Source organism: Silene latifolia, chromosome X (genome assembly GCF_048544455.1).
Source record: "Silene latifolia isolate original U9 population chromosome X, ASM4854445v1, whole genome shotgun sequence".
NCBI classification, from domain to species: Eukaryota; Viridiplantae; Streptophyta; class Magnoliopsida; order Caryophyllales; family Caryophyllaceae; genus Silene; species Silene latifolia.
This window is the reverse complement of record NC_133537.1, coordinates 232,736,981-232,763,119: the sequence shown is the minus strand read 5'-3', so window position 1 is coordinate 232,763,119 and position 26,139 is coordinate 232,736,981. Positions and strand designations below refer to the sequence as shown.

General features: G+C 39.3%; 1 long non-coding RNA gene across 1 annotated transcript; it reads left to right on the top strand.

Moving 5' to 3' along the window:
* The first annotated feature begins 24,272 nt into the window (after positions 1-24,272).
* On the top strand, positions 24,273-25,454 carry LOC141623837 (uncharacterized). Its single transcript, XR_012533669.1, has 2 exons — positions 24,273-24,755; positions 24,847-25,454. It is a non-coding gene; the product is annotated as an uncharacterized LOC141623837 (long non-coding RNA).
* The last annotated feature ends 685 nt before the right edge of the window (positions 25,455-26,139 follow it).

The following is a 26,139-nucleotide window of genomic DNA, read 5'->3' as shown; positions in this document are numbered from 1 at the left end:
TCAAGGAGATCATTCATTTTCTGCATTCGATCCTCAAGAGTATCGCCACTTATCACCATGACTGAAGCAACGTTAGGAGTTGAGGTTTCTTTCTTCTTTGGCGACGCTTTGGGTTTGCATGGAGAAGCCTTCTTGTCAACCTTAACACTTCTAGTCTCCTCGCGTGAAGGAGAAGAGGCCCAGAGCGCTATGTAGCAGCAGCAGCTATGGAGGCGACAGAGAACTTGCGCGGCCTAGTTGGGACGTGTGCAGAGCGTAGACTGGCAGCAGCAGCATTGACAGTAGCCTTCTTTGCCATTCCTCTTGTGGAGATGCCAACTGACTGCGTAGCAGGGGAGGTAGCAGCAATGGGGGTACCCTGCAGGATATCTGCGTAGGTCTTCTTGGATGGACTGGAGGAGATGCTTTGCTTAGTAGACATCTTCTTGTTTTGGTAGACTTGAATAAAACAACAGTAGAGATGAGAGGTAGAGATTTTCACGTCGGGTTCACCAAAATTTGTAATAAACAAATTTTGTATTGCGATAATCTGAAATACAAAACAAGGAAACAATTATATTTTATTAATAAATATCAAAAGTACGTGTACAATCTCTAATGTATCCTCTGATTCTAATATGCTGTAAGGGGTACGTGTACGGAGTACACGTGAGGGGTACGCGTGTAGACAAATTTAATTGCTCTACGCGCAATGTAAATTTGATTTCTTGAGAGGGTCGCGATGACTTGAATCTCTCTTGAAGGTTTGAACTTGTGATTGAATCTTCAACGCAGGCGGCACGATTTGATGTGCTTGTTGACTGCTTGCAATGATTTTGACAGAGAGGATTTGTAGGAATTTGTACCTTGTTCTCTCTAGCTCCTTTGCAATTATGAATTTCCAACCCTTTGAATGAATGAGAAGAGCTCTATTTATAGAGTTTCAATTCCCCTTGTTGGACTTTGGTGGTCACAGGCCCATTTATGGGTTTATTTGTAACCTTGGCCCAAGTTTGATTCTTTCTTGGATTTAGTGATCCGAATAACTCCTCTAAAATCCGAATCGACCCATATTTCATTTAATCGGGACAAAATAATTAAATTAAGTTAAAATTTGGTATTAACTCAAAATAATTAATTTATTTTATTTATTCGGCACATTAATAAATTTTCCGTGCCTACAACTATCTAGAGCTAGTTAACCTTATATAACTCTACCCTGACCTGATTTCGCCTTGCGCAAAATCTACACAAAACATATTGTATTTTAATATTTCACTCTAAGGTCATTATTATCATTTAAACTTAACGAATATGGAAAATGCATAATACTTAATGAATGGATAAAATGTATAGTAAACGATAATGTAAATTGTGATTTATATATTTATCATGTTAATGAGCAAATTATAAAGTGTATCATTAATAATTGAATTATTAACTCATTTAACAAATAAGTTATTCAATACGTATTATTACAAGATATAAATAAAGTTAGTGGTCTAATGTTTCTAATTCATTTTAATACCAAACAAACTTACGGAATCCAAATTTAAACATAATCAATATAATTAGCATAACAAGTTTTGTAAGATTAAAGAGGTTAAGAGAAAGATTAGGTTGAGGGGTAATATCCGTATAAAACCCATAATTTGAAGGATTATAACGCAAATTTAATACGTGATTTATAGTCGTAAATGAAAATAACAATGAAACGATAAAGATCAAGGAATAACCTTCGGTCCTAGTGCAAATTGGCAATGAGAGATCAAAGTAGATCTCCTCCTAAATGATGCACCCAAGATCGTCTGAGAAATGCCCTTGTGCTAGAATGGATCCTCTAATTGCCTTGCAATATTGAGAGGATTATTTTGTGAGTTTTTCTTTAGATGAGAGATCTAGGTTTAGAGAGGAAAAATGTCTCTCAAAACCCTAGTTGTCATACAAATGATTATGCTTAGGTTACAAAAAGAGTGAGCCTCTCTTTTTGTTCATCCCATTCGGCCAAACCGAGTGAAGGAGAGGAGAAATGGGCTTTTCCATTTCCTCTTCATTTAAACTCGTGGTCCGAATCCAAATTACTAAATGTATATGACGCGGTTTCATTATAAACTGTCATCGGTTATCGGTTATTAAAGCATCAACTAATAACACGGATTAGTTGAATTATTAATACATGTCCGACAAAGACAATATTGTATAATTATATTCAATATACATTTAATTAAATATAAAACGCTTATATTCAATTTACGAATTAATCGCTTAATTCGCCTTAGCCATTATTATTTAATCCGTATTAAATAAAATATCTCAACATCACATTTTGACTAATTATTAGTCAAATAACTCGAACTAACTGGTTAGTCAAATTTGGCATCTACATATTTGTATTTTCATACCGTCACATCTCTCAAACGTATCCTATAGGTGTGAATTTTAGGGACCAGTTGATCACCGCCATCTCGTATGACAATAACGTCAAACTTATCTAGCAAGCCAACCGTTATTGATAAACGTGGATCAACCGATAATAATACCAAAAGTATGCCCTTTGATCCTTTTAGAGGTTTATAAGTCCTTGCACTAATTGTTAAGGACACCAGCCCCAACAAGCTCCCACTTGTCCGTACAAGTGTATGTGCAATGACGTTATCCGCACTAACCGGAGGACACGGCTCAACAAACTCCCACTTGTCCGTACAAGTGTATGTGCGATAACCGATTCTCATATTCATTTAAAATTTCTCCCACTCAATGTAAAACAATTTGCAGATCCGGATCCGCAAAGGTCGTATTTTACAATCGATCTGTATCTAGAGTGGTTTCCCCGACTAGAGAGTAACTTAACTGATAAGACGAATACGTATTCGAGCATGGCCATGCATTTCGATTCTGACTCCTCGAGTAGCCCTGAGAAATATCGAGTACCTGATAAAGGCTGAATATTTCCTACAACTCGACTCCTTCCGATCTAAGCACAGCATGAAATGACCCAGAAAAAATCTACTTGGCCCCCTGTTACGGATGACCGTGAGAAAGAAACCAAAGTCACCCAAAATCTGCCTTAGTCCTATCCACGACCGGGCACCGAATGTTATAAAACATTTAGGACTCCACGTCGATGTCACAATTGTGTCCTACGAAATATCCGTATAAATCGCCTCTGTGATTGGTCAGTCAACCGGTTGACTTATGGCTCGTTGAACCCACCATCAACCAACGTCACAAAATAATTACCTTGAGTTATCAGCTCACGTGGGCAATTAAGGACCAAAAATATAATGTTTGTTCAGTTCACTTTGTGGTGTTCAAAATTTGTCGTACAAATCCACATGAAAAACAAAATATATATAAATATCAAAACGATGATGTCGTATAGAGTACACAAGAAAATGAATCTAATCCATAAAAGAGTACTACAACTCAGGAACACGTTTAATTCCCATGTAATTAACATGTCCTTCATGCTTATCTTGTCGTAATGGTTTAGTGAGAGGATCTGCTATCTTATCATGTGTAGCAATCTTTTCTATCACTACTTCCTTTTGCTCCACGTAATCTCGGATTAGATGAGCTTTCCGTTGTACATGTCTAGACGCGACATAGTACTCGGACTCAGTCGTAGAATCTACTGTAACAGTTTGTTTGGAACTCTTCCAGCTGACTGCAGCGCCATTAAGAGTAAAAACGAATCCATAAGTCAATGCCCAATCTTTAGTCCTCCGTAGGTACTTAAGAATGTTCTTGACAGCCATCCAATGTGTTTCACCTGGATGCTGTTGGAATCAACTTGTCATACTCAATGCATATGCCACGTCCGGACGTGTACATATCATGGCATACATGATTGATCCTATAGCCGAGGCATAAGGAATCCGTGTCATGCGCTCTTTCTCTTCCGGTGTCTCTGGTGACTGAGACTTGCTCAAATGCACCCTGGAGCCATAGGAAGAAACCCCTTTTTGGAGTTAGTCATGCTTAATCTCTCTAGGACTTTGTCTATGTAAGACTCGATCGAGAGATAACATCCGTCGTGATCTATCTCGATAGATACGGATGCCTAGAATTCTTTGTGCCTCTCCCAGATCTTTCATCTGGAAATGGTTTTTCAACCATACTTTCACCGAAGTTAAGAGAGGTATGTCATTCCCAATCAGGAGTATGTCATCGACATACAATATTAGGAAGACAATCTTGCTCCCACTCGACTTGATATAAAGACATGGTTCCTCGACCGATCGAGTAAATCCATTTTCTTTAATCACTTGGTCGAAGCGATGATTCCAACTCCGAGATGCTTGCTTAAGTCCATAAATGGAACGCTTAAGCTTGCACACTTTCTTAGGATGTTCTGGATCGACGAAACCTTCGGGTTGTACCATGTACAACTCTTCCTCCAAAAAGCCGTTTAAGAAGGCGGTTTTCACATCCAATTGCCAAATTTCATAGTCATGAAAAGCGGCGATCGCTAAGATAATCCGAATGGAACGCAGCATGACTACGGGTGCAAAAATTTCATCGTAGTGCAAACCTGGCACTTGGGTGAAACCTTTAGCAACTAGTCGTGCTTTATAGATATCTTGTTGACCTTCCACAGAATGCTTTATCTTGTAAAGCCATTTGCATTGAAGGGGACGAACCTTAGCAGGTAAGTCAACAAGATCCCATACGTTGTTCTCATACATAGAGTCCATCTCGGATTGCATGGCCTCAAGCCATAGCTTTGAGTCGGAACTAGTCATGGCACCTTTATAGGTTGCGGGTTCACTACTCGTTATGAGTAGAACGTCATCTATGTCATGTTCCTCGACCATACCAATGTATCTGTCTGGAGGAATAGAGACTCTTCCCGACCTCCTAGGTTCCTCAGGAATATTCACCGCAGCCGGGATTGAAGGAATTGGTTCCTCCAATGGTTGCTCGGTATTTGGTTTGGAATCTCCGATGGTCGAAGGTTCTATCACTCTTTGCATTCTCGAGAAATTCCTTCTCTAAGAATGTCGCACTTGCCGCAACAAAAACACGTTGTTCGGTTGGCGAATAAAAGTAATGACCAAGTGTTCCCTTGGGATAACCTATAAAGTATGTCTTGACCGATCGCGGGCCGAGCTTATCCTCGTGTCTCCACTTGACATAAGCCTCACAGCCCCAAACCCGTATAAATGACAAGTTAGGGACCGTTCCCTTCCATAGTTCATATGAAGTCTTGTCAATGACTTTAGACGGACTTCGGTTAAGTATTAGAGCGGTGACAGTAAGAGCATAACCCCACAATGAGTCGGGCAACACGGTGTGACTCATCATGGATCGAACCATATCAAGTAGTGTTCGATTTCTCCGTTCGGACACACCATTCAATTGAGGTGTTCCGGTGGAGTTAAGCGTAGGGCAATCCCACCAGTCTTTGAGGTGTTGATCAAACTCGTGAGAAAGATACTCGCCACCACGATCTGAACGTAGTGTTTTAATCTTTCTACCTAATAGGTTCTGTACCCTATTCTGGTATTCCTTGAATTTTTCAAAGGATTCACTTTTGTGCTTCATTAAGTAGACATAGCCATATCTACTTAAATCGTCCGTGAGAGTGATGAAATACCTATAGCCTTCTCGTGCGGTGATTGACATAGGACCACATACATACGTGTGTATGAGTCCTAATAGGTCAGCAGCGCGCATTCCAACACCTTTGAAGGAAATCCGAGTCATTTTACCGATGAGACATGATTCACACGTGCCAAATGATTGAAAATCAAAGGCCGAGATAGCTCCATTTTTGATGAGCTGTTTAACGCGTTTCTCATTAATGTGTCCCATACGGCAGTGCCATAGATACGTTTGATCTTTGTCACCAACCTTTAACTTCTTATTCATTACGTGTAATATTTCGGTGGTCTGATATAAAACATAAATTCCATTCATGGAGACTGCCTTGCCAAAAATCATATCGTGTAATGAGAAAATGCAATTATTATTCTCTATTACAAATGAAAAACCAAGTTTGTCAAGTGCGTAAATTGAAATAATGTTTTAGAAAGACGGGTACATAATAGCGATTATATAAAATAACTCAAATCCGCTAGGAAGCTGGATCACGTATGTTCCCCTCGAGATGGCAGCCAATCGTGCTCCATTCCCGATACGCAGGTCCACCTCACCCTTTACGAGGGGTTCGATGTTCCGGAGCCCCTGCATATGATTACACAGATGAGAACCACAACCAGTATCTAGTACCCAAGTTCCGTAACTTGCGTGGTTAATCTCAATCATATGAATAAAAGTAGGAAAGGATGAAGACATACCAACAGGTTTAACGCGACCTGCTTTTATGTCCTCATGGTAAACAGGACATGTACGCCTCCAATGCCCAGTCTTGTGGCAATGATGGCATTCCATGTTATCGGTTTTGCTCTTTGTCGTGCCTGATGAGTTACTTGCCTCACCAGGCCCACTCTTACCTGACCCTGACTTCTTGAACTTCGGTTTGCCTACTGCTAGGTCTGCTTGAGCTTTGCCCTTACCCTTGCCCTTGTTTGTCATAACGAGAACATCTTGTTTCATGCTCCCACTGAACTTCATGTCCTTCTCGGTCTGTACGAGAAGGGAGTGCAGTTCATGGGGACTTTTCTTCAAATCATTCATATAGTAATTCGCCCTAAAGAGCGCAAAACCATCGTGGAGTGAATGAAGCATGCGGTCAATCACAATGTTCTCGCTGATTTTACAATCAAGCGTCTCCAGCTTCTCGACATTCTCAATCATGCTGAGAATGTGTGGGCTAACCGGTTGGCCCTTCTGGAGTCTCGCATCAAAGAAGCGAGTGGTATGCTCATAGGTCACGATTCTCGGTGCTTTTGAGAATTCCTTAGTGAGCGTGGTGAAAATCTTGTTTGCACCAAGGGCTATGAAGCGTTTCTGCAAATTGGGTTCCATTGCAAAAATGAGTACGTTTTTAATCGCACCCGCTTCCATACAGAAATCGTTAAACTTGGCGATTTCATTAGCTCTAGCCGTGGGACCTGGGTTTGCCGGGATGGGCTCTAATAGATATTTGAGCTTCCCGTCAGCAGCGGCAGCATGCCGTAATGCCGCCTCCCAATCCGCGAAGTTTGATCCATCATTCTTCAGTCGAGTAGACTGATTCATCTGATTCATGAAGATCCGAAGCCAGGACTCACGGTCCAATGTGACACTTGGCATTGGGTCGTCATCACGGCCAGCCATTATGTTATTAGCAGTTTAAATGATCGTGTTCTACACTGAAAAAGGAAGAAAAACAAAAACGAAATAAGCAACTCATCGAGGTGATTTAAGTCTATTTAAAAATTCATTTTAATCGTGTAGACTCAATGCACTTGCATAATTGATCTCCCTCAAGAATAATACAAGTGATCCCAAGACTCAATTTCTGTAAATTGATAAGCCAACTGTTTAGCTAATTCTTCCGTAAGAACTCTTGGTCGATAGATTTCTGTAAATCCTATCTATAGTCCACCATAATCACAGGATCGTACGAGTGACCATAGTGTTGAGATAAAATAGGTCAATCGGTTCCAACTTACCCGACGTAGAAGGGGTCATATTATGCCTACCGACGAAGAAGGGATTCATTGGAGTTTGACCTATAAAGACCGTTCTCAATTTTCGTTTATACGAGGAAGATCCCATCAACTCAGTTTTAATTCATTTTAAGTGAACGAATAACTAGCGTCTGCGTGAATGAATTAATTTGGGTGATGGCTTAAAATCATGTGACATAAGAATGTCAAAGAAAACTAACTCGTGACCTCTATATGTGTCAGTTTTAATGCAATAATTAGGTGGTTTGGTTTTTAGGCGGAAAATGATGCATACTATCGTTACATGAAGATAAATAAATGAATGCAATACGTAAATAAAAAAATTCCTAGTGTGGCCTATCCTAGTAAAAAGAACATAATACAACTTTGGAATCCACCGTTGGACCCGAAAAGCTTGTCTTGATGTTCCATCTTTGTCCATGCAGCGGGAGTGAGCATCCGATCTCCATCTTCGGTCATCTCAAAATTACAATTAAAATTTACAAAATATAAACCTATTTACATTCTAAATAAAAACTGTAATTAAAAGAAAATAAAATGGAGATACGAGATCTCAAAATAAAACCAAGACCGTGTTCCATCATTACGGTAACACGTTCTACTAAGGCCACACTAAGTTACAACCGTTTGTAAAAATAAATAAATACGTAATTAAAAACATTCAAAATAATCAAAAACGATAAATAAAATGCATCAACTAAATTAAATTTATTCGTGACATAATTCAGTAATTATGTTAAATTATCCAAACCACCAAAGATAATTAAAATTATGTGACAAAACCGCTTCATCAACTTAATTTTAATTCATGATAATCCGTTACTTTAAATCGTTTTAAAGTAACTAAATGGTACGTGAGTGAACCGTTTCACTATCAAGCGAAATGCACAAAATTCGTATTGTACACTAGTTTTGGCCGAAAAAAAACTTAAAATTTTTTTTCCTTCACGTCTGATTACGTGAACAGTACCACGAAATTTTTTTTTTTTTTTTTTTTATAAAAGTTGCTGAAACCGAGAGCAACAAAAACAAAAAAAAACGGCTCAAATCGTGAGCAACAAAGATCAAAACAAACGATATGATAAAACCCAATTGCAATTTAATCTAATCTGTATAGAATTCAAACTACAATTGATACATCTTTAACATATTGCAATAATTATCGATTAAAATTACAACATGTAAAGAACGATTGAAAACAAGAGATCGAACGATCTAACAAAATTGTGTGGCACGCAAATCAATGCAAAAACAGGAAAAACAGGCCGTGAACATGAAGGCCTGTAATACCCGCCCTTTTAGGGACCCTTTGACCGTCATTGACCGACCTTGGGAGTGGAAGTAGTCTTAGGAAAGTGTGCCAAAACTTGTTTGGGCTGCGTGTTGAGAGTGGTACTCGATAGAGTAGAGGCTACTCGATCGAGTAGCTAGGGTACTCGATCGAGTAGGGGGCCACTCGATCGAGTAGGTTGGGTACTCTATCGAGTACCGCGTTTTCAGCGAGGGTTTTATATCGCGTTTTGTTAAATCCGCAAACCACTTCCGCCACTTTCCTCCTATCCTTCAGTCGCCCCTTTCCCTTCCCTTCACCTCAAAACCTCCATGGATGTCTTTTGAAGATTCTTGAGCCTTAGGAGAGCGTCTCTTGAGTCGGGTAGCGGTCTTTTGCTGAGTTTCCCCCTAATAGGTATGTCATATTCATCATCCGTGCCTTTGTTTCTATAGTTAGGGTTTTGCTTGTAGTAATAGATATTTATTTGCATGATGGTAATAGGCTTCGCTTGTGCGCTGGATACTTTGTTTGTCGGCATGGATTGGTTGCGGATGCGTAAAGGTAGGTTCGCCTACTCAGTTTCTGTAGATGGTCTAGTGTGTCGAATATTGTGGCTGTGTTGTGTTTGGTTGTCTGCTATAATTGTTGTATCGTGATGGTTGTGGTTGTTGTTGATGTTCTCGAGATGCGTTCTCTACCGAGTGGGGTCACTTGCGGGAGTGGCTTCACGCCCTAGTTTCGCCCTTCGTGGAACCCGCCACGGAAGGGGATGTGCACATTAATGGGACGGGGTTATCGCTCGTATGATGAGCGGGGCTTAGGTGGGAACGGCTGCGGTCCCCCACCGGCGCGGTGGTCCGGTGGACGATCAATGACAGTTTGGTTGGATTATTGTGATTATGGTTGGGGACCGTTGTCATTGTTCGTATTGTTGATTGTAGTTGCCGTTGTCTTGTCTTATCTCGTCATCGACCTTGTTTGGTTGTTTGTTTGTTATGTGTCTGCCGTGATCCCTTATGGTGAGCAAATCGGTCTTAGCGGTGTTGATGTTGTGGATAGCTGGAGTCCGGGCAGGGATGAGTCTTCACGAGATATGATGGTCATAGCGAGTAGTCTTTGAGTTGTACCTTGTATTGTATTTTGGTTTGAATCACTTGTAATAAAGCTTAATAGTTCTTTTATTGACGTTTGATAACTACTTTCCTCGGGTAACCGAGATGGTAACGCCCTTATATGCTAAGGAAGGCCTAGTTAAGGCTCCTCTGGATATGGGGGTGTTACAAAGTGGTATCAGAGCGACGATTTTGGAACCTGTAACAAATGAACATAATGAACGTAGAGAGTCTAATAAAATGAACCTGGTGTATGTGTAATGGGAGCCCCGGCTGATGCTAGATTTTGGGTGAGTAGGCGCCCTCATTTCAAAATCTTGGCCCCATGACGCTTAAGCCAGTCACATGGGGTGGGAATGTGGAGTCCGTGTGTCTATGTGTGTTATGTATGTTAATTGTGCCGGAGCTACCTCCGGTTAAGTTTTGTTAGAATTAATAGAGGTGTGATAGTAATGTTTGGGCCGAGTATGGTAATTATTGATAAGATTATTGAAGCTCGTTGGATGAGTAGTGAGCTTATATGATGGTTATGAGATATGTGACGAAACTTTATGTAGCTTACATGATGGTAATTATAGTGTAGTGAGTTATAATTCGAGATATAGCGTATGGTAATGCGTTATTGCCTTATAGGATGGTCGAAATTTTTCCGCTGCGTAATATTCGATTCATGCAAGGTGAATTGCTTATGATAGAATGTAGGACATGATCGAATGAGTTGTTTAAAAGTATGCATTATGCGAGAGGTGATAGATTCATTTATTATGAAAATTATGCAATTACATGACAAATGAAAGAATGAACGAATGGTAAGTTAAAAGTTTCAATTTAGTAGTAATATATAAAGTAGGCTTAAATGTAATACGATGACGTGATTATGTTTACGGAAGGTTCGGTAGCAGGTAAACCGAGTAGAGTAATGGGTGTAGTGTACGTAAAATGAACTTCATTTGTTTGACAATATGGTAGGCTTTGTTAATAATAGTAATGCGCGAACGAACTTGACAATGAGTGCCGAATTCCGAACTTAGTTGGAATCGACACGCGGTGTTGTTTTGCAGGAATCCTCAAGTTACTTCGTACTTATGACCAAGTACTTAACTATACTTAACCGAGTGTGAGTGCTTACTTGACCGAGTAGACCTCACTCGATCTAGTTAGGAGGCGATAACGTCGGGATTTGGAAAATTTCCTGCAGATACTCGACGATTTAGCCCCTACTCGATCGAGTAGGGTGGTACTCGATCGAGTACCCCAGGCACTCGATCGAGTAGGTTACTGTGCAGTAATTCCTACGGGTTTTCTTAAAACCCTCCATCTTTCTATTTCTTCTCCTTATTCCTCTATATTTCGATACACCCATCCTAAATCACTCTCAAATCCCTTATTCCCTCACAAATCCTCTCTTTCTCTTGGGTTAGTAGTGATTCTTGGGGTTGATCTTCTTGTTTAATTCGTTTCTTACCTTACTAATCAATCAAGGTATGTTATTCTTCTTAATTTATGTGATTTGTTACTTTGAATGTGTTAAAATAGTGTGGTAATCTGAAATTTTCGATTATAATGATCAATTTGGTGCTTTTAATTGTTGAAACATGATTCACATGCCTTCTTTCCATGTTTGTTGGTGGTTAATTGCTGTAAATTAGATTAGAAATTGCAAAATCGAACCCGAAATTTCTAGGGTTTCCAAAATTGAAATCGATTTTTGGTTGTTTTACAATGATTAGATGGAAGAATTGAGCCTTAAGTATTGTTTATATCATGTTGGGGAATAGATTTTTGGTGATTTTACCTTAGAAAGTTGCCTTAAAACTCCGTCTTAAAAGTGCCTTAAGTGGAAATTCGTGATTTATAATTGAAGAATTGAGGTTGTAATTGACATATAAGCATGAGTTGAACTTCATTATACTAATAGAATCGATGAGTGATGAATATATGCCCAAATTTTCACAGCTGTAAAGACCGTCTGCAAATTTTAGTTGAGTTGTTAAACATAACATGAAAGTGATGATGATATGCCATAAATTATTCTTTCTCTTGAAGTAGTAACATGAAATTAGCAATGTAAATGGAACGACCTTTAGAAGCATGCTAGGATATTCGAATTGCCGAGAATATGTGTTCACATGCCAAATGTTCATCATTGCGGTTTATAAGTGGCTACAAACTGAGACTATATGTTAAAATTGAGGGAACTATTGATGAAATGTGTGTACCTAGCTGAGCATCTAAGTTTAATGGCATGATTTATGTGCTTCAAATATGGAACTAGTTGATGAGTTAGTGAACTTGCTAAGTATATAGAACTCAAATCGTATGATTATATGCCTACATGTTTTATACAAACTGTTTGACCATATGCCTTAAGAAGATGCCGAGACTGAACCTTGGACTACGCCAAAGCAAACGAGGGAGGGGTAACCCACCTGAGTTAGGGGAAGGAAGTGGGCCGGTGGTACCCGATCCCCCGAATACCCTACAGTTGTTTTTGTTGACTTTAAGCAAAGGGAGCGTTTTGTAGCCTTACAAAAACGCAAATTGAGACCTACAAAGTGTATAGACACCAGTGTATTAGAGGAGTTAGAGATAGAGACGGATGTCCGTCACATATTCGAGACCTTGGGTTTTACGGGTTTGTATAGGCTGAGGAAGCATACTTACCCTTTTCTTACCTTGGAGTTCATGAGCTCTTTTAACTATGACCCAGCGGGTCAGACTGTCGAGTTTAGATTGATGAATACCAGTTTCCTGTTGACTATGGACCTGTTTGCCTCTCACCTTGGGTTGGCCAAGCCTCCCAAGGACTCCTTTACCGACATCCCAGCTGAGTGCGGCGTCTGCCGCCTAATGCCTTGCTTGACTGGGAAGCAAGCTCCCACCTCTAGCAGCATGCTGATTAATGATGTTCAGCATATTACCTTGAGAGTCTTTCTCCGTTCTCTCTCGAACCTCCTCTATGACCGTAAGGATATCAGTAAATTGAACAACCATGAAGTCTTACTCTTGATGTCGTACCTCAACCCGGAGCGGGCCAGGAAAGTGGTCTTTAATGCTCCTTCTATAGTTTGTGCTGCTCTTGCCTTGATGGCTTCTTCCTCTTCCCGGTACCTGAGTTGTGGTGCCATTGCCACTCGGTTAGCTGAAAAGCTAACCTCCTTTGAGGCTTCTCCGGCGTACGTGCCTCTAGCTACCCCAGTGCCTACCATGGATCGTGAATACTACCTCGACCTGAAATGGTTGAGGACCTTGGCTGACGGCAGCCTAGCATGGAGGGTGCATGGGATGAGTTGGATGAAAATTCCAGCTCCCGAGCACCTCCCACCCACGGAGCCCTTGGAGCCGACAGTAGTGACGGTGAACTCCGATGATGAGGAGGAGGAGGATGAGGACGTACCCCGTCAGCTACAGACCTATCTCATCGACGGCGCCATTCTCACGGAGATGCCGGAGCCGACGAAGGGTGAGAATGCGGGAGTGCAGGGTGGCGAGAGAGACCCCAGTGGTGAGGGGACCCCGTCGAGTGAAAGAGAGGGCCTCGGAGACTAGGTCACGCACAGTAGCACCACAAGAAGCGGCAGCAGCCTTTTCCATGCTACCCTTACCTCGACACCCCGGAGACGCGATCCCGATTTCAGCGGAGAGAGTGTCATCTACTTTGACACTCCGGAACATGCATGAGATGGCCTACGCGCAGGGGATAGGGACAGAGGGACCGCATCTGGTGTGGTGGAGCGGAGTCGGGGACTACACAGGGGTTTTCCATTCCTACGGGGTGGATCGGTCGACATGGGGGCACCTCAGTCCTTCCCTTACGGTGGCTTGACCCCATGGTACGTGGGCCCGGGAGCAGGAGGTGATGCGGGAGTGGGTTCATCAGGTGCGGGCATGGCCGGAGGTGGTGGAGGTGATGATGAGGTGATGTTCGAGCAGCAGCAGCAGCAGCAGGAGGAGTGATACTCCTCGTCCTTATCTTTGTTGATAGTAGTTGATGTTAGATGGTGATATTGTTGTTAGATTTTGGTAGTTATTTCCTTTTATTATTGAAACTTAGTCGGATTTGTATGATTGGCCATAAGGCCGGAATTGCTACACTAACCTTTGGCAGGATTATTGAGAGTCGGGGCATCATCCCGACTCAATTTATGTGATGATCATGTGTCATATGTTGGTTTACGACGGGTTATGAAAAGTACTTGACTGCGGTACTCGACGTAGTACCCCACACTCTATCGAGTAGCTGCGCAGGAAAGGAAGAAAGGAGACATTCTCGATCTCGGGCTACTCGATCGAGTAGCCAAGACACTCGATCGAGTAGCATGGCACTCGATCGAGTACCGCTAGTTACTCGATCGAGTAGCACATTACATTGTGGGGTTTTTGGAAATTAAAAAAATGTTCAACTGTTTTATATTTGCGAGTTTAATGTTTAAAGTAGTTGTGAGTGCGTAGTAACACCTTTAAACCGTTAATTCATATGTTGCAAGTTGTGGTTGAACTTTTATAAGCATAGTTGTCACGATTAGTGAAGCGGTAATCATTTTCTTGTTACTTTAATATTGCATACGCCTCATTACGATCTACTTATCGGAGTTGTAACTCCGCCTATATTTGTGCATATTATTTTAACGTGTGTTGTCAACGGTAACTAGTTATTCCGGTGACTTGCGTATGATTTTTAAATTAACAAGTATGTAGTTAGGGAGTAATGTCCACAACAAATAATATGGTTTCCTTTAATGTTAAGATACAATACGCGTTGACATTTGGGTAGTGAACTTCGGGGACGAAGTTCCTTTTTAGAGGGGAAGAGTAATGTCGCGAAATAAAATGGCTGTTTTTGAATAATGCTTTGCTTGTTTACAATGTTGTTGGTATTATGTTTTGCTTTAGTTACAAAAATTTCTGAGATATAACAAATTACTTTAGTTATTTAAAGTGAAGGGGTTGTATGTTTCAAGAGACGGTCATGAAAAATAGTTATAGTGTGATAAATCGTGCTCGAATCACGTTGCCAAGTAACATGGTGGCGTTGGTTGTACCATATGATAATTAATGTGAGACATGTCCTGATCGATAGTTTGATAGTCGATACTGTATATCGGTACCGTATGTCGGGTGATCGTAGATGGTGATTCGCATGACGAGCTTGATGTTTCATAGGTATATAGAGTAACGGTTAACGGTAATAGTGCTTGCATGATAGTAGTAAAAGTCTTTAGAGATAAGTATAGACGGTGATGATGATGACATGGAGGGGGGATGGTGTTTCCAGGGAGTAGTGGGTTGAGCGGGAGGATGAGTGAGGTGTTGTTCTCGTGTCTCAAGCGGGAGTTGGGTGAGGTGAACTTCGGGGACAAAGTTCTTTTTAAGGGGGGAAGACTGTAATACCCGCCCTTTTAGGGACCCTTTGACCGTCATTGACCGACCTTGGGAGTGGAAGTAGTCTTAGGAAAGTGTGCCAAAACTTGTTTGGGCTGCGTGTTGAGAGTGGTACTCGATAGAGTAGAGGCTACTCGTTCGAGTAGCTAGGGTACTCGATCGAGTAGGGGGGCACTCGATCGAGTAGGTTGGGTACTCGATCGAGTACCGCGTTTTCAGCGAGGGTTTTATATCGCGTTTTGTTAAATCCGCAAACCACTTCCGCCACTTTCCTCTTATCCTTCAGTCGCCCCTTTCCCTTCCCTTCACCTCAAAACCTCCATGGATGTCTTTTGAAGATTCTTGAGCCTTAGGAGAGCGTCTCTTGAGTCGGGTAGCGGTCTTTTGCTGAGTTTCCCCCTAATAGGTATGTCATATTCATCATCCGTGCCTTTGTTTCTATAGTTAGGGTTTTGCTTGTAATAATAGATATTTGCATGATGGTAATAGGCTTCGCTTGTGCGCTGGATACTTTGTTTGTCGGCATGGATTGGTTGCGGATGCGTAAAGGTAGGTTCGCCTACTCAGTTTCTGTAGATGGTCTAGTGTGTCGAATATTGTGGCTGTGTTGTGTTTGGTTGTCTGCTATAATTGTTGTATCGTGATGGTTGTGGTTGTTGTTGATGTTCTCGAGATGCGTTCTCGGCTGAGTGGGGTCACTTGCGGGAGTGGCTTCACGCCCTAGTTTCGCCCTTCGTGGAACCCGCCACGGAAGGGGATGTGCACATTAATGGGATAGGGTTATCGCTCGTATGATGAGCGGGGCTTAGGTGGGAACGGCTGCGGTCCCCCACTGGCAGGGCTTGTCCAGTGGACAGTCAGTGACAGGTTTGGTTGGATTATTGTGATTATGGTTGGGACTGTTGTCATTGTTCGTATTGTTGATTGTAGTTGCCGTTGTCTTGTCTTATCTCGTCATCGACCTTGTTTGGTTGTTTGTTTGTTATGTGTCCGCCGTGATCCCTTATGGTGAGCGATCGGTCTTAGCAGTGTTGATGTTGTGGATAGTGGAGTCCGGGCAGGGATGAGTCCTCACGAGATATGATGGTCATAGCGAGTAGTCTTTGAGTTGTACCTTGTATTGTATTTTGGTTTGAATCACTTGTAATAAAGCTTAATAGTTCTTTTATTGACGTTTGATAACTACTTTCCTCGGGTAACCGAGATGGTAACGCCCTTATATGCTAAGGAAGGCCTAGTTAAGGCTCCTCTGGATATGGGGGTGTTACAAGGCCACACGGTTTTCCAAAAATTTTTGGCCGAGACAAAAAAAATTAGTGCCGCACGAAATTTTATGCAAACATTTTGATAGATCTTTAACATATTGCGATGAATATCGATTACAAAACAATATGCAAAGATCAAAATGAAAACAAAACAAAAACCATCACGTGTAAACATGACACGGATCCCAAGACAAGGAAAAAAACGCAGCAAAAAAAAATTTTTTTTGAGACCAAATGGTTGCTGCCTTCACGGTTTTCCAAGCAAAAAAAATTATCAATTCAAATCCGTTTAATGAAAAACACATAGAAAATTTACGTGGCTTCGCTCTGATACCACTTGAGGGGTAATATCCGTATAAAACCCATAATTTGAAGGATTATAACGCAAATTTAATACGTGATTTATAGTCGTAAACGAAAATAACAATGAAACGATAAAGATCAAGGAATAACCTTCGGTCCTAGTGCAAATTGGCAATGAGAGATCAAAGTAGATCTCCTCCTAAATGATGCATCCAAGATCGTCTGAGAAATGCCCTTGTGCTAGAATAGATCCTCTAATTGCCTTGCAATATTGAGAGGATTATTTTGTGAGTTTTTCTTTAGATGAGAGATCTAGGTTTAGAGAGGAAAAATGTCTCTCAAAACCCTAGTTGTCATACAAATGATTATGCTTAGGTTACAAAAAGAGTGAGCCTCTCTTTTTGTTCATCCCATTCGGCCAAACCGAGTGAAGGAGAGGAGAAATGGGCTTTTCCATTTCCTCTTCATTTAAACTCGTGGTCCGAATCCAAATTACTAAATGTATATGACGCGGTTTCATTATAAACTGTCATCGGTTATCGGTTATTAAAGCATCAACTAATAACACGGATTAGTTGAATTATTAATACATGTCCGACAAAGACAATATTGTATAATTATATTCAATATACATTTAATTAAATATAAAACGCTTATATTCAATTTACGAATTAACTGCTTAATTCACCTTAGCCATTATTATTTAATCCGTATTAAATAAAATATCTCAACATCACATTTTGACTAATTATTAGTCAAATAACTCAGACTAACTGGTTAGTCAAATTTGGCATCTACATGACTGTATTTTCATACCGTCACATCTCTCAAACGTATCCTATAGGTGTGACTTTTAGGGACCAGTTGATCACCGCCATCTGTATGACAATAACGTCAAACTTATCTAGCAAGCCAACCGTTATTGATAAACGTGGATCAACTGATAATAATACCAAAAGTATGCCCTTTGATCCTTTTAGAGATTTATAAGTCCTTGCACTAACTGTAAAGGACACCAGCCCCAACATAGGTTACCGTCTTAAAATAAAAATAACATGTCAAAAGTAACCGTTTCAATTATTAAGGTTTGTTGTCGTAGATGTAAGTCGTAACGAAACGTAAATAACTCAACCCGAGTTTAAATTATTGATGGTCCGCGTGTATATAAAAGTCAATCCCGTCATTCACTTGTCCCAACTCTCATTGGTATTCAATTTTACCTTTATAACCCTCACCACTTCCATTTTCCTTCTTTAAAAAAAAAACAAACAACTCCTTATCCAACTAAACTCACGATCGGCGTAGCCAAGCAAACAGCCACAACGCCGACGAGGGTAGGCGGTTCAAGTGGCATCACAGAGGCATATCGGTGACCTGTGGTGTTCGAATTAGAAGGGACAAGGTAGAAGGAGAGTTGAATTTGAAGGGAAACAATGAAATAATAAGAAAGGAGAAGAGGAAAGGTGTTGGCGTCTCACGGTGGCGCGACAAGGGATGCGGTGGTCGAGGTAGGTACTCGGCTCGACAGAAAACCAACGGAGCAGGGGAAACAGGGCAGGAGGAGGCCGTGGTGGTTGATGATGGTGATTAGCGGCCAATGGTGAGTACCAGGTTGTTCACGGCGGTGTATAAAACAGATTTAACGGTTTTGATTTGATGATCGATGGTTGTGATGAAGGTAGTTCAGTTTTTCTTGTTGTTAGTTATTGTTGTTAATGTCGATGGTTATGGTAAGTTGAATTTGTGACCGGTGTTTGTTGTAGTGACAGGCTGACTCGGGTTTGTTTCGTGTTGCGATATGGGAACAGCGGGACGGAGGCGAAATGTGGCGTGGTGTTTATGTGGGTAATAAGCAAGTGGTAAACGGGAATGGTGATAATGAATGGTGTAGGCGTGAATGGTGGTAGCAATGGTGTCGTGTGGTATGCTGGCGTATCGATATCGGGTTTGTTTTATCGTATACAAGTTTATCTTTTTACTGGGACAACGTAAGTAAAGGGCATTTAGGTGACCATCTCAATTTTGGTATCAAGTCGGACTCTTATGGTGGTTTAAAGGATGTGAAGATGGTAATGGGTGACAATGGTGATGGTCCTATTTATAGAACAAGGAACTTAACAACAATGACGATTGAACAATGACATGATAAAATAAGGTGTAAATGAGTAAAAGAGAATGTTTGTTCTTTGCAGTGAGTGAACAATGAAGAAGTTGGGTAGTAACAAAAATAATCAGTCCACTTGAACATAACAATAAGCTACCACTTGCATTCTATGGGAGTTTGAGCGGTGAAACAGTACATATTAATAAACATCTGTAATAATGGGTTCGAAATCATCTGTAATGTCAAAATAGCGGTTAATAAATTATCCTTGATTAAAATTCCGACAGTGTTAAAATGTCACATGCTGAGTTTGAAAAGCGTAAAGTATTTCTTAGACGTTGAACAAAATAATTTGAAATTTAATCGGGTCAATTTGAAGCGGAAATAATTATAAATTATGACATTATGTCAAAAGGTAAAGTGTGGTAAATTTTTCTATACGAAATTAGAAATTTGGTATAATCATCCAATTTTATTAGTTCGAAAATACATAAAATTAACATTATTTTATTACGTTAAAATATGAATCGGATTTAAAGTTTATTTTTAAAAATTTAAAGGAATAGTTTAAAACATCGGAAAAATTTAATAATCAATTTTCATTAAAATAAAATATAGAAAAATAGTGATTAATTAACACGGTGTGTTACAGACATACCCTCTTAGAAAAAGTTTTGTCCTCGAAACTTGTACATAGGACTCAGATAAAAAAAAGTTTGACATGGTGGAATTCCTTAAGCTGCGGAAAAAAAAAAAGACCAGCTTAAGAAAATCGAGTTCCTTATATTCGTAAGGGAGAGGCTGTGCGAAATGGACTCGAAAGTTTTCACTTGTTATGGCATTTCTAAGGTTTCCTACTCTCTCAATTTCCATCATCGGATAGGCTTTTAATATGTACAGATTAGTTAGCGTCTAGTTTCCTTTATTACTATTTCCAACGGACACCTATCCTACTCTAAACCATTTCCAACAGACCCCTATCCTACTCTAAACCATTTCCAACGACTCTGCTACAGTAACTTTCCTCTATTATAAAAACTCAATTTCCTAACATCATACTTACTACATCATTCCTATTTCTTCATAACCCTCAAAATTTAAAATGAATTTGACTCTATCAACTTCCGACGGGGCTAACCCACCCGACGAGCTACACGAGTCCATTAAGAAGTCTCTCAACGAGTTGAAGAATTTGCTTAGTCTTCCAATGGTCGTGTTGGTTGTTATGTTTGCTTTCTTTGTAATGTTATTCGTCCATCTATGCTAAATGATTGTAATAATCACCAATAAATAAAATGATGGACCGTTATTGATATAGGGTTCTAATCCTTTATACTCGTACTTTTATACCCTTTATTCGAATATTGGTAAGGGATCATATTACTCGTATCCTTAATGAATGTAGCGAGTAAATTCGTAACTGAAATATGTAGCACCTTAACCGTGATTATTATCTTATTAAACACCCATAAATTATCAACTATCTCCGAATTGCTCATAACTCTCAGTAATAATTATCACTGGATTTTACGCTTCACTGGTAGGGTCCCACTCTATCAAAACTCTCTTAAACCTCGAATAGTCATTTCAAACCAGCAATCACTTATCCCTATACTGTTACTATCTTGCTTTATAAGATTTCCCCCCAATTATTATATGAGTATTGACTCCCCTATATAAAGGAATAGGTACTAAATAAAGCCTTCACAACCTTAATACACCTCACTCTAACCTTTCCATTCTACTTATTCCCAAAATTTTCTTTTGGTTTCACAAGATGCCTGTTGGAGCATACGTTAAGAGGGTGAGGCGTTATGAGGAAAAGATTGCTTTCATTAATAATCGAATTCCGTTGTTCTTCACTCGATTAAGGGTAATACTAACAGAAAGTGCCATAACGAGGTTTTTAGATCGAGCACCATCGTTGTTGATGATAAGAAATATATTAGGTATGGGTATAGACTTACGACGTTCTCAAATTGCTTTGGAGGCGGATATCACAAGAGGTAAGTGCTTAATTAACTCATATTATATTATTGATGTCCTATTTTGCCAAGTATTAACCTTTTTGTTTACGGAAACAATGCACCAGAAAAGGGAAGAGTTAGGGATTTTGGAGGACGAGTTAGTGAAGCTATTTGGTCGTTTGGAAAAATTCATCAAGTGGAGTGCCTTGGTTGATATGGATTCTAGTGGTGGAAGTGTATTTGTCGGAGATTACGACAATATCAAGCTTATGGACATCTATTATGACCATTTGCTGAAAGAAACCTATGGAAGCAGGGGTTCATCATCCTCAGGGGAATATTAAGCTTTAGTACTTTGTACCACTACTTTTGATGTAACAAAGCCTATGTAAAACATCTCTTTAAGCGTTTATTAAAAGCGCTAATTAATAAAAGATTGACTAATATCATGCATAACTTAAAACAACAATTAAAGATATGCATATCAGTAAAGAATAAATAGCATTATGCATAACATAAAAAGAAAGTTTTATTCCATGCAAATTATTCAAACATAAAGAGATGCTTGTTTAGCAACTAACACTCCTAATTCAACTGACATAGATCTTAAAGAAAAGAAACTCGTACAACCAAGTTTTGCTACTACTATGGTTCGACTTGTCTAGGTTTGAGTCTAGTCCATAGGTGGGATCTCATCGTACATAATGGGGATTTCCTCAGGAACTGTCAGGGCTCTCATCCTAAGTTATACTAGGTAAGCCTCATGGGTAATGAAGGTGTGTGCCACATTGTCAAAGGTATAGTAGTCGGGACGTCCTGGTAGTCTTTGAGTAATATGGTCATAATATGCATTCACGTACGAATTACGTGCGTAACCCCAATCCCCAGTAGTAGGTAATGTGAAAACAAGTGTCACCCTCTAACATATGAGTCTACTAGGTATTGTAGGTCAGCTCTTGTCCCATAATAATCCATGTATTTTCCCATGTAATAAATATGATCTGCCATAGGTACTCCCAATGGATCGTAGACAAAGTTGCCTGGGTGTAGAAGAGGAAGGTCTTCCATAATAACCTATCATAGAGAAATCCGCATCAGTAACGGTTTTAAGGTGACGTTCAAGGACTAGTGATATTCAAAGTTTCACGTTGGGGGACAAGAAATAAGCTCTTAAGTCAAAGGGTAACTAGAGTCTTGTAAATACGAGGCTCGAAAATAAAATTTAACATAGAACATATTGGTAAGATAAAAGATAACAATTCTATCATGATGTTTCAAACATATCTACCCTTGATAAACATTTACCCCAATATATTATTTGAAAAGCCTTATTTGTGTCTAGCTGATCTCACATTTTTAGTAATCTAAGTAGTGCTAGTTATTAACCACTTATCGATTTTATGAGTCAGAGTATTCCCGGGGCGTACCTTGTTAGGTAATTGAGACTAAATTCTCTTTTACGCTCACAAGGTCGCTCTGATACCAACTGTAACAACCCGTATTTTTACAAGACTTAATTAAACTAATGGGGGAAAATTAACTAAGTGTAATAAATAAATTATGCCAAATCCGGATCGCTATGGATCACTTATACATGACTAATTAACTGAGTTGTTATACAAATTACAAAACAACTACTTAGACAATATTAAATTCTCTCTTGGATTCCCATAGTGCCCATAACGGTGTCATCTCCTAATCAACTTGGTACCTGAAAAAAAAATATAACAACAATATGCTGAGCGCGAGCAACCTAACCATTTTATTAACATCCCTAATAATTCAAAAGCAGGTATGCGAATTAGATCAATAATGCGTAAATAAGAGTCACATAATACACATAACACTTAAATCTCATATTTTAGTTTATTTAATCATGTGGGTGAATAGAACGATAAAAAAATAAAACCTTGTGGTAGCCATTTGATTTTAAAAATTATTTTTCACATAAGCATCCAATATACAGACGAGTCGTGGCTCCGTAGTGTATATATAACTATACATGCCCGGCTTGCATCTCACCTGACATATACAATTATCCACCATACTCGTAGACCGTGCCAATCCTATGATAGTTTACATCTAACACCAGAGGGCTTGGCAGGGCCGGACTCCTTAGTATAAATCAACTTACTTATCTGATAGCATAAAGGAGTGAACTGCAAGTGACCTGATAGCCCACAAGTCACGACATCCCGCACACCCAGCCATAAAGATCGCGAATGTGCACACTAGCATAAAGCATAGTGCTGGTGTTATCTAAAGGAAGTACGAGACTGATCAAGTCCCTATCTATGAATTGCCAAACACTCGCTACTCTCGGATCACCAGCGACTCTACCCGGCCTATCTGGTGCTACATCTTCTGTCCTTCGTACGCCGATGGACACTTCTCATTAGACAACTCCATCAAGAAGTTGGCTTTTCTATACTCGAAGGCCTCATAAAGAACACCTCTCGAGCTATCCCGTATACTAAGACTCCTAAGTATCATTATAGCACAGTCGCCCGTGTAACTACACATAACTAATCACTTTCATTTCTTACCTCATGTGACGGTGTCACGATATGGATTTTTAGAATAAACTAAAATTGTCTTAAAGTTCATTATCATCCATAAAGGATATTTATTCCAACATTTAATAATTATAATCAATATAATATTGGGAATGACATATATAACATAAATAGAATGCACATTATAATAGCCATATAAAATTAACAATTCAACAATAAAGCATCAAATAACAATAAACATGCCATATCATAAAATAATAAATATTGTATTTTAATATTTAACTCTAAGGTCATTATTATCATTTAAACTTAACGAATATGGAAAATGCATAATACTTAATGAATGGATAAAATGTATAGTAAACGATAATGTAAATTGTGATTTATATATTTATCATGTTAATGAGCAAATTATAAAGTGTGTCATAAATAATTGAATTATTAACTCATTTAACAAGTAAGTTAGTCAATACGTATTATTACAAGATATAAATAAATTTAGTGGTCTAATGTTTCTAATTCATTTTTAATACCAAACAAACTTATGGAATCCAAATTTAAACATAATCAATATAATTAGCATAACAAGTTTTTTAAGATTAAGGAGGTTAAGAGAAAGATTAGGTTACTGTCTTAAAATAAAAATAACTTGTCAAAGGTAATCGTTTCAATTATTAAGGTCTGTTGTCGTAGATGTAAGTCTTGTAACGAAACGTAAATAACTCAACCCGAGTTTAAATTATTGGTGGTGCGCGTGTATATAAAAGTCAATCCCGTCATTCACTTGTCCCAACTCTCATTGGTATTCACGTTTACCCTTATAACCCCCACCACTTCCATTTTCCATCTTTTAAAAAAAAACAAACAACTCCTTATCCAACTAAACTCACGATCGGCGTAGCCAAGCAAACAGCCACAACGACGGCGAGGGTAGGCGGTTTAAGTGGCGTCACAGAGGCATCTCGGTGACCTGTGGTGTTCGAATTAGATGGGATAAGGCAGAAGGAGAGTTAAATTAGAAGGGAAACAATTAAATAATAATAAAGGAGAAGAGGAAGGGTGTTGGCATCTCACGGTGGCGCGACGAGGGATGCGGTGGTCGTGGTAGGTACTGGGCTCGACAGAAAACCAACGGAGCAGGGGAAACAGGGCAGGAGGAGGCCGTGGTGGTTGATGGTGGTGATTGGCGGCCAATGGTGAGTACCAGGTTGTTTACGGCGGCGAATAAAACAGGTTTAACGGTGTTGATTTTATGATCGATGGTTGTGATGAAGGTAGTTCAGGTTTTCATGTTGTTATTTATTGTTGTTAATGTCGATGGTTATGGTAAGTTGATTTTGTGACCGGTGGTTGTTGTCGTGACAGGCTGACTCGGGTTTGTTTCGTGTTGCGATATGGGAACAACGGGACGGAGGCGAAAGGTGGCATGGTGTTTGTGTGAGTGATAAGCAGGTGGTAAACGGGAATGGTGATGATGAATGGTGTAGGCGTGAATGGTAGCAATGGTGTCGTGTGGTATGCTGGCGTATCGATATCGGGTTTGTTTTATCGTAAACAGGTTTATCTTTTTACTGGGACAACGTAAGTAAAGGGCGTTTAGGTGACCATCTCAGTTTTGGTATCAAGTCGGACTCTTATGGTGGTTTAAAGGATGTGATCATGGTATTGGGTGACGATGGTGATGGTCCTATTTATAGGGCAAGAAACTTAACAACAGTGAAGATTGAACAGTGACATGATAAATAAGGTGTAAATGAGTAAAAGAGAATGTTTGTTCTTTGCAGTGAGTGAACAGGGAAGAAGTTGGTAGTTGCAGAAATAATCAGTCCACTTGCACATAACAACAAGCTACCACTTGCATTCTATGGGAGTTTGAGCGGTGAAACTGTACATATTAATAAACGTCTGTAATAATGGGTTCGAAATCGTCTGTAAAGTGAAAATAGCGGTTAATAAATTATCCTTGATTAAAATTCCGACAGTGTTAAAATGTCACATGCTGAGTTTGAAAAGCGTAAAGTATTTCTTAGACGTTGAATAAAATATTTTGAAATTTAATCGGGTTAATTTGAGGCGGAAATAATTATAAATTATGACATTATGTCAAAAGGTAAAGTGTGGTAAATTTTTCTATACGAAATTAGAAATTTGATTTTTATAATCATCCAATTTTATTAGTTCGAAAATACATAAAATTAATATTATTTTATTATGTTAAAATATGAATCGGATTTAAAGTTTATTTATAAAAATTTAAAAGAATAGTTTAAAACATCGGAAAAATTTCATAATCAATTTTCATTAAAATAAAATATATAATAATAGTGATTAATTAACACGGGGTGTTACAAAGTGACAAGTCTCCACCTTTATTTAAGGATTCCCTTTTATTTATATTCATCTTTACTTTCCAAGTTGGTAACTTTCTTAATCTCATTATTTGCTTACTAATCTTTTGTTTGTTATCATGCTTAATCATCATGTTTATTTGTGTTGTGATGTTTGACACCATTATTGACATGGAAACCATGATGTTTTGTGAGTAGTCTTTTAGCTAGGGTTAGTGAGAGATTAAGGGAGTAGTTATGGGGTATATCCATGATTAATGAGTTCATATGAATGATTGCTTGTTGTGTTTTCAACTTATGGAAATGTTAT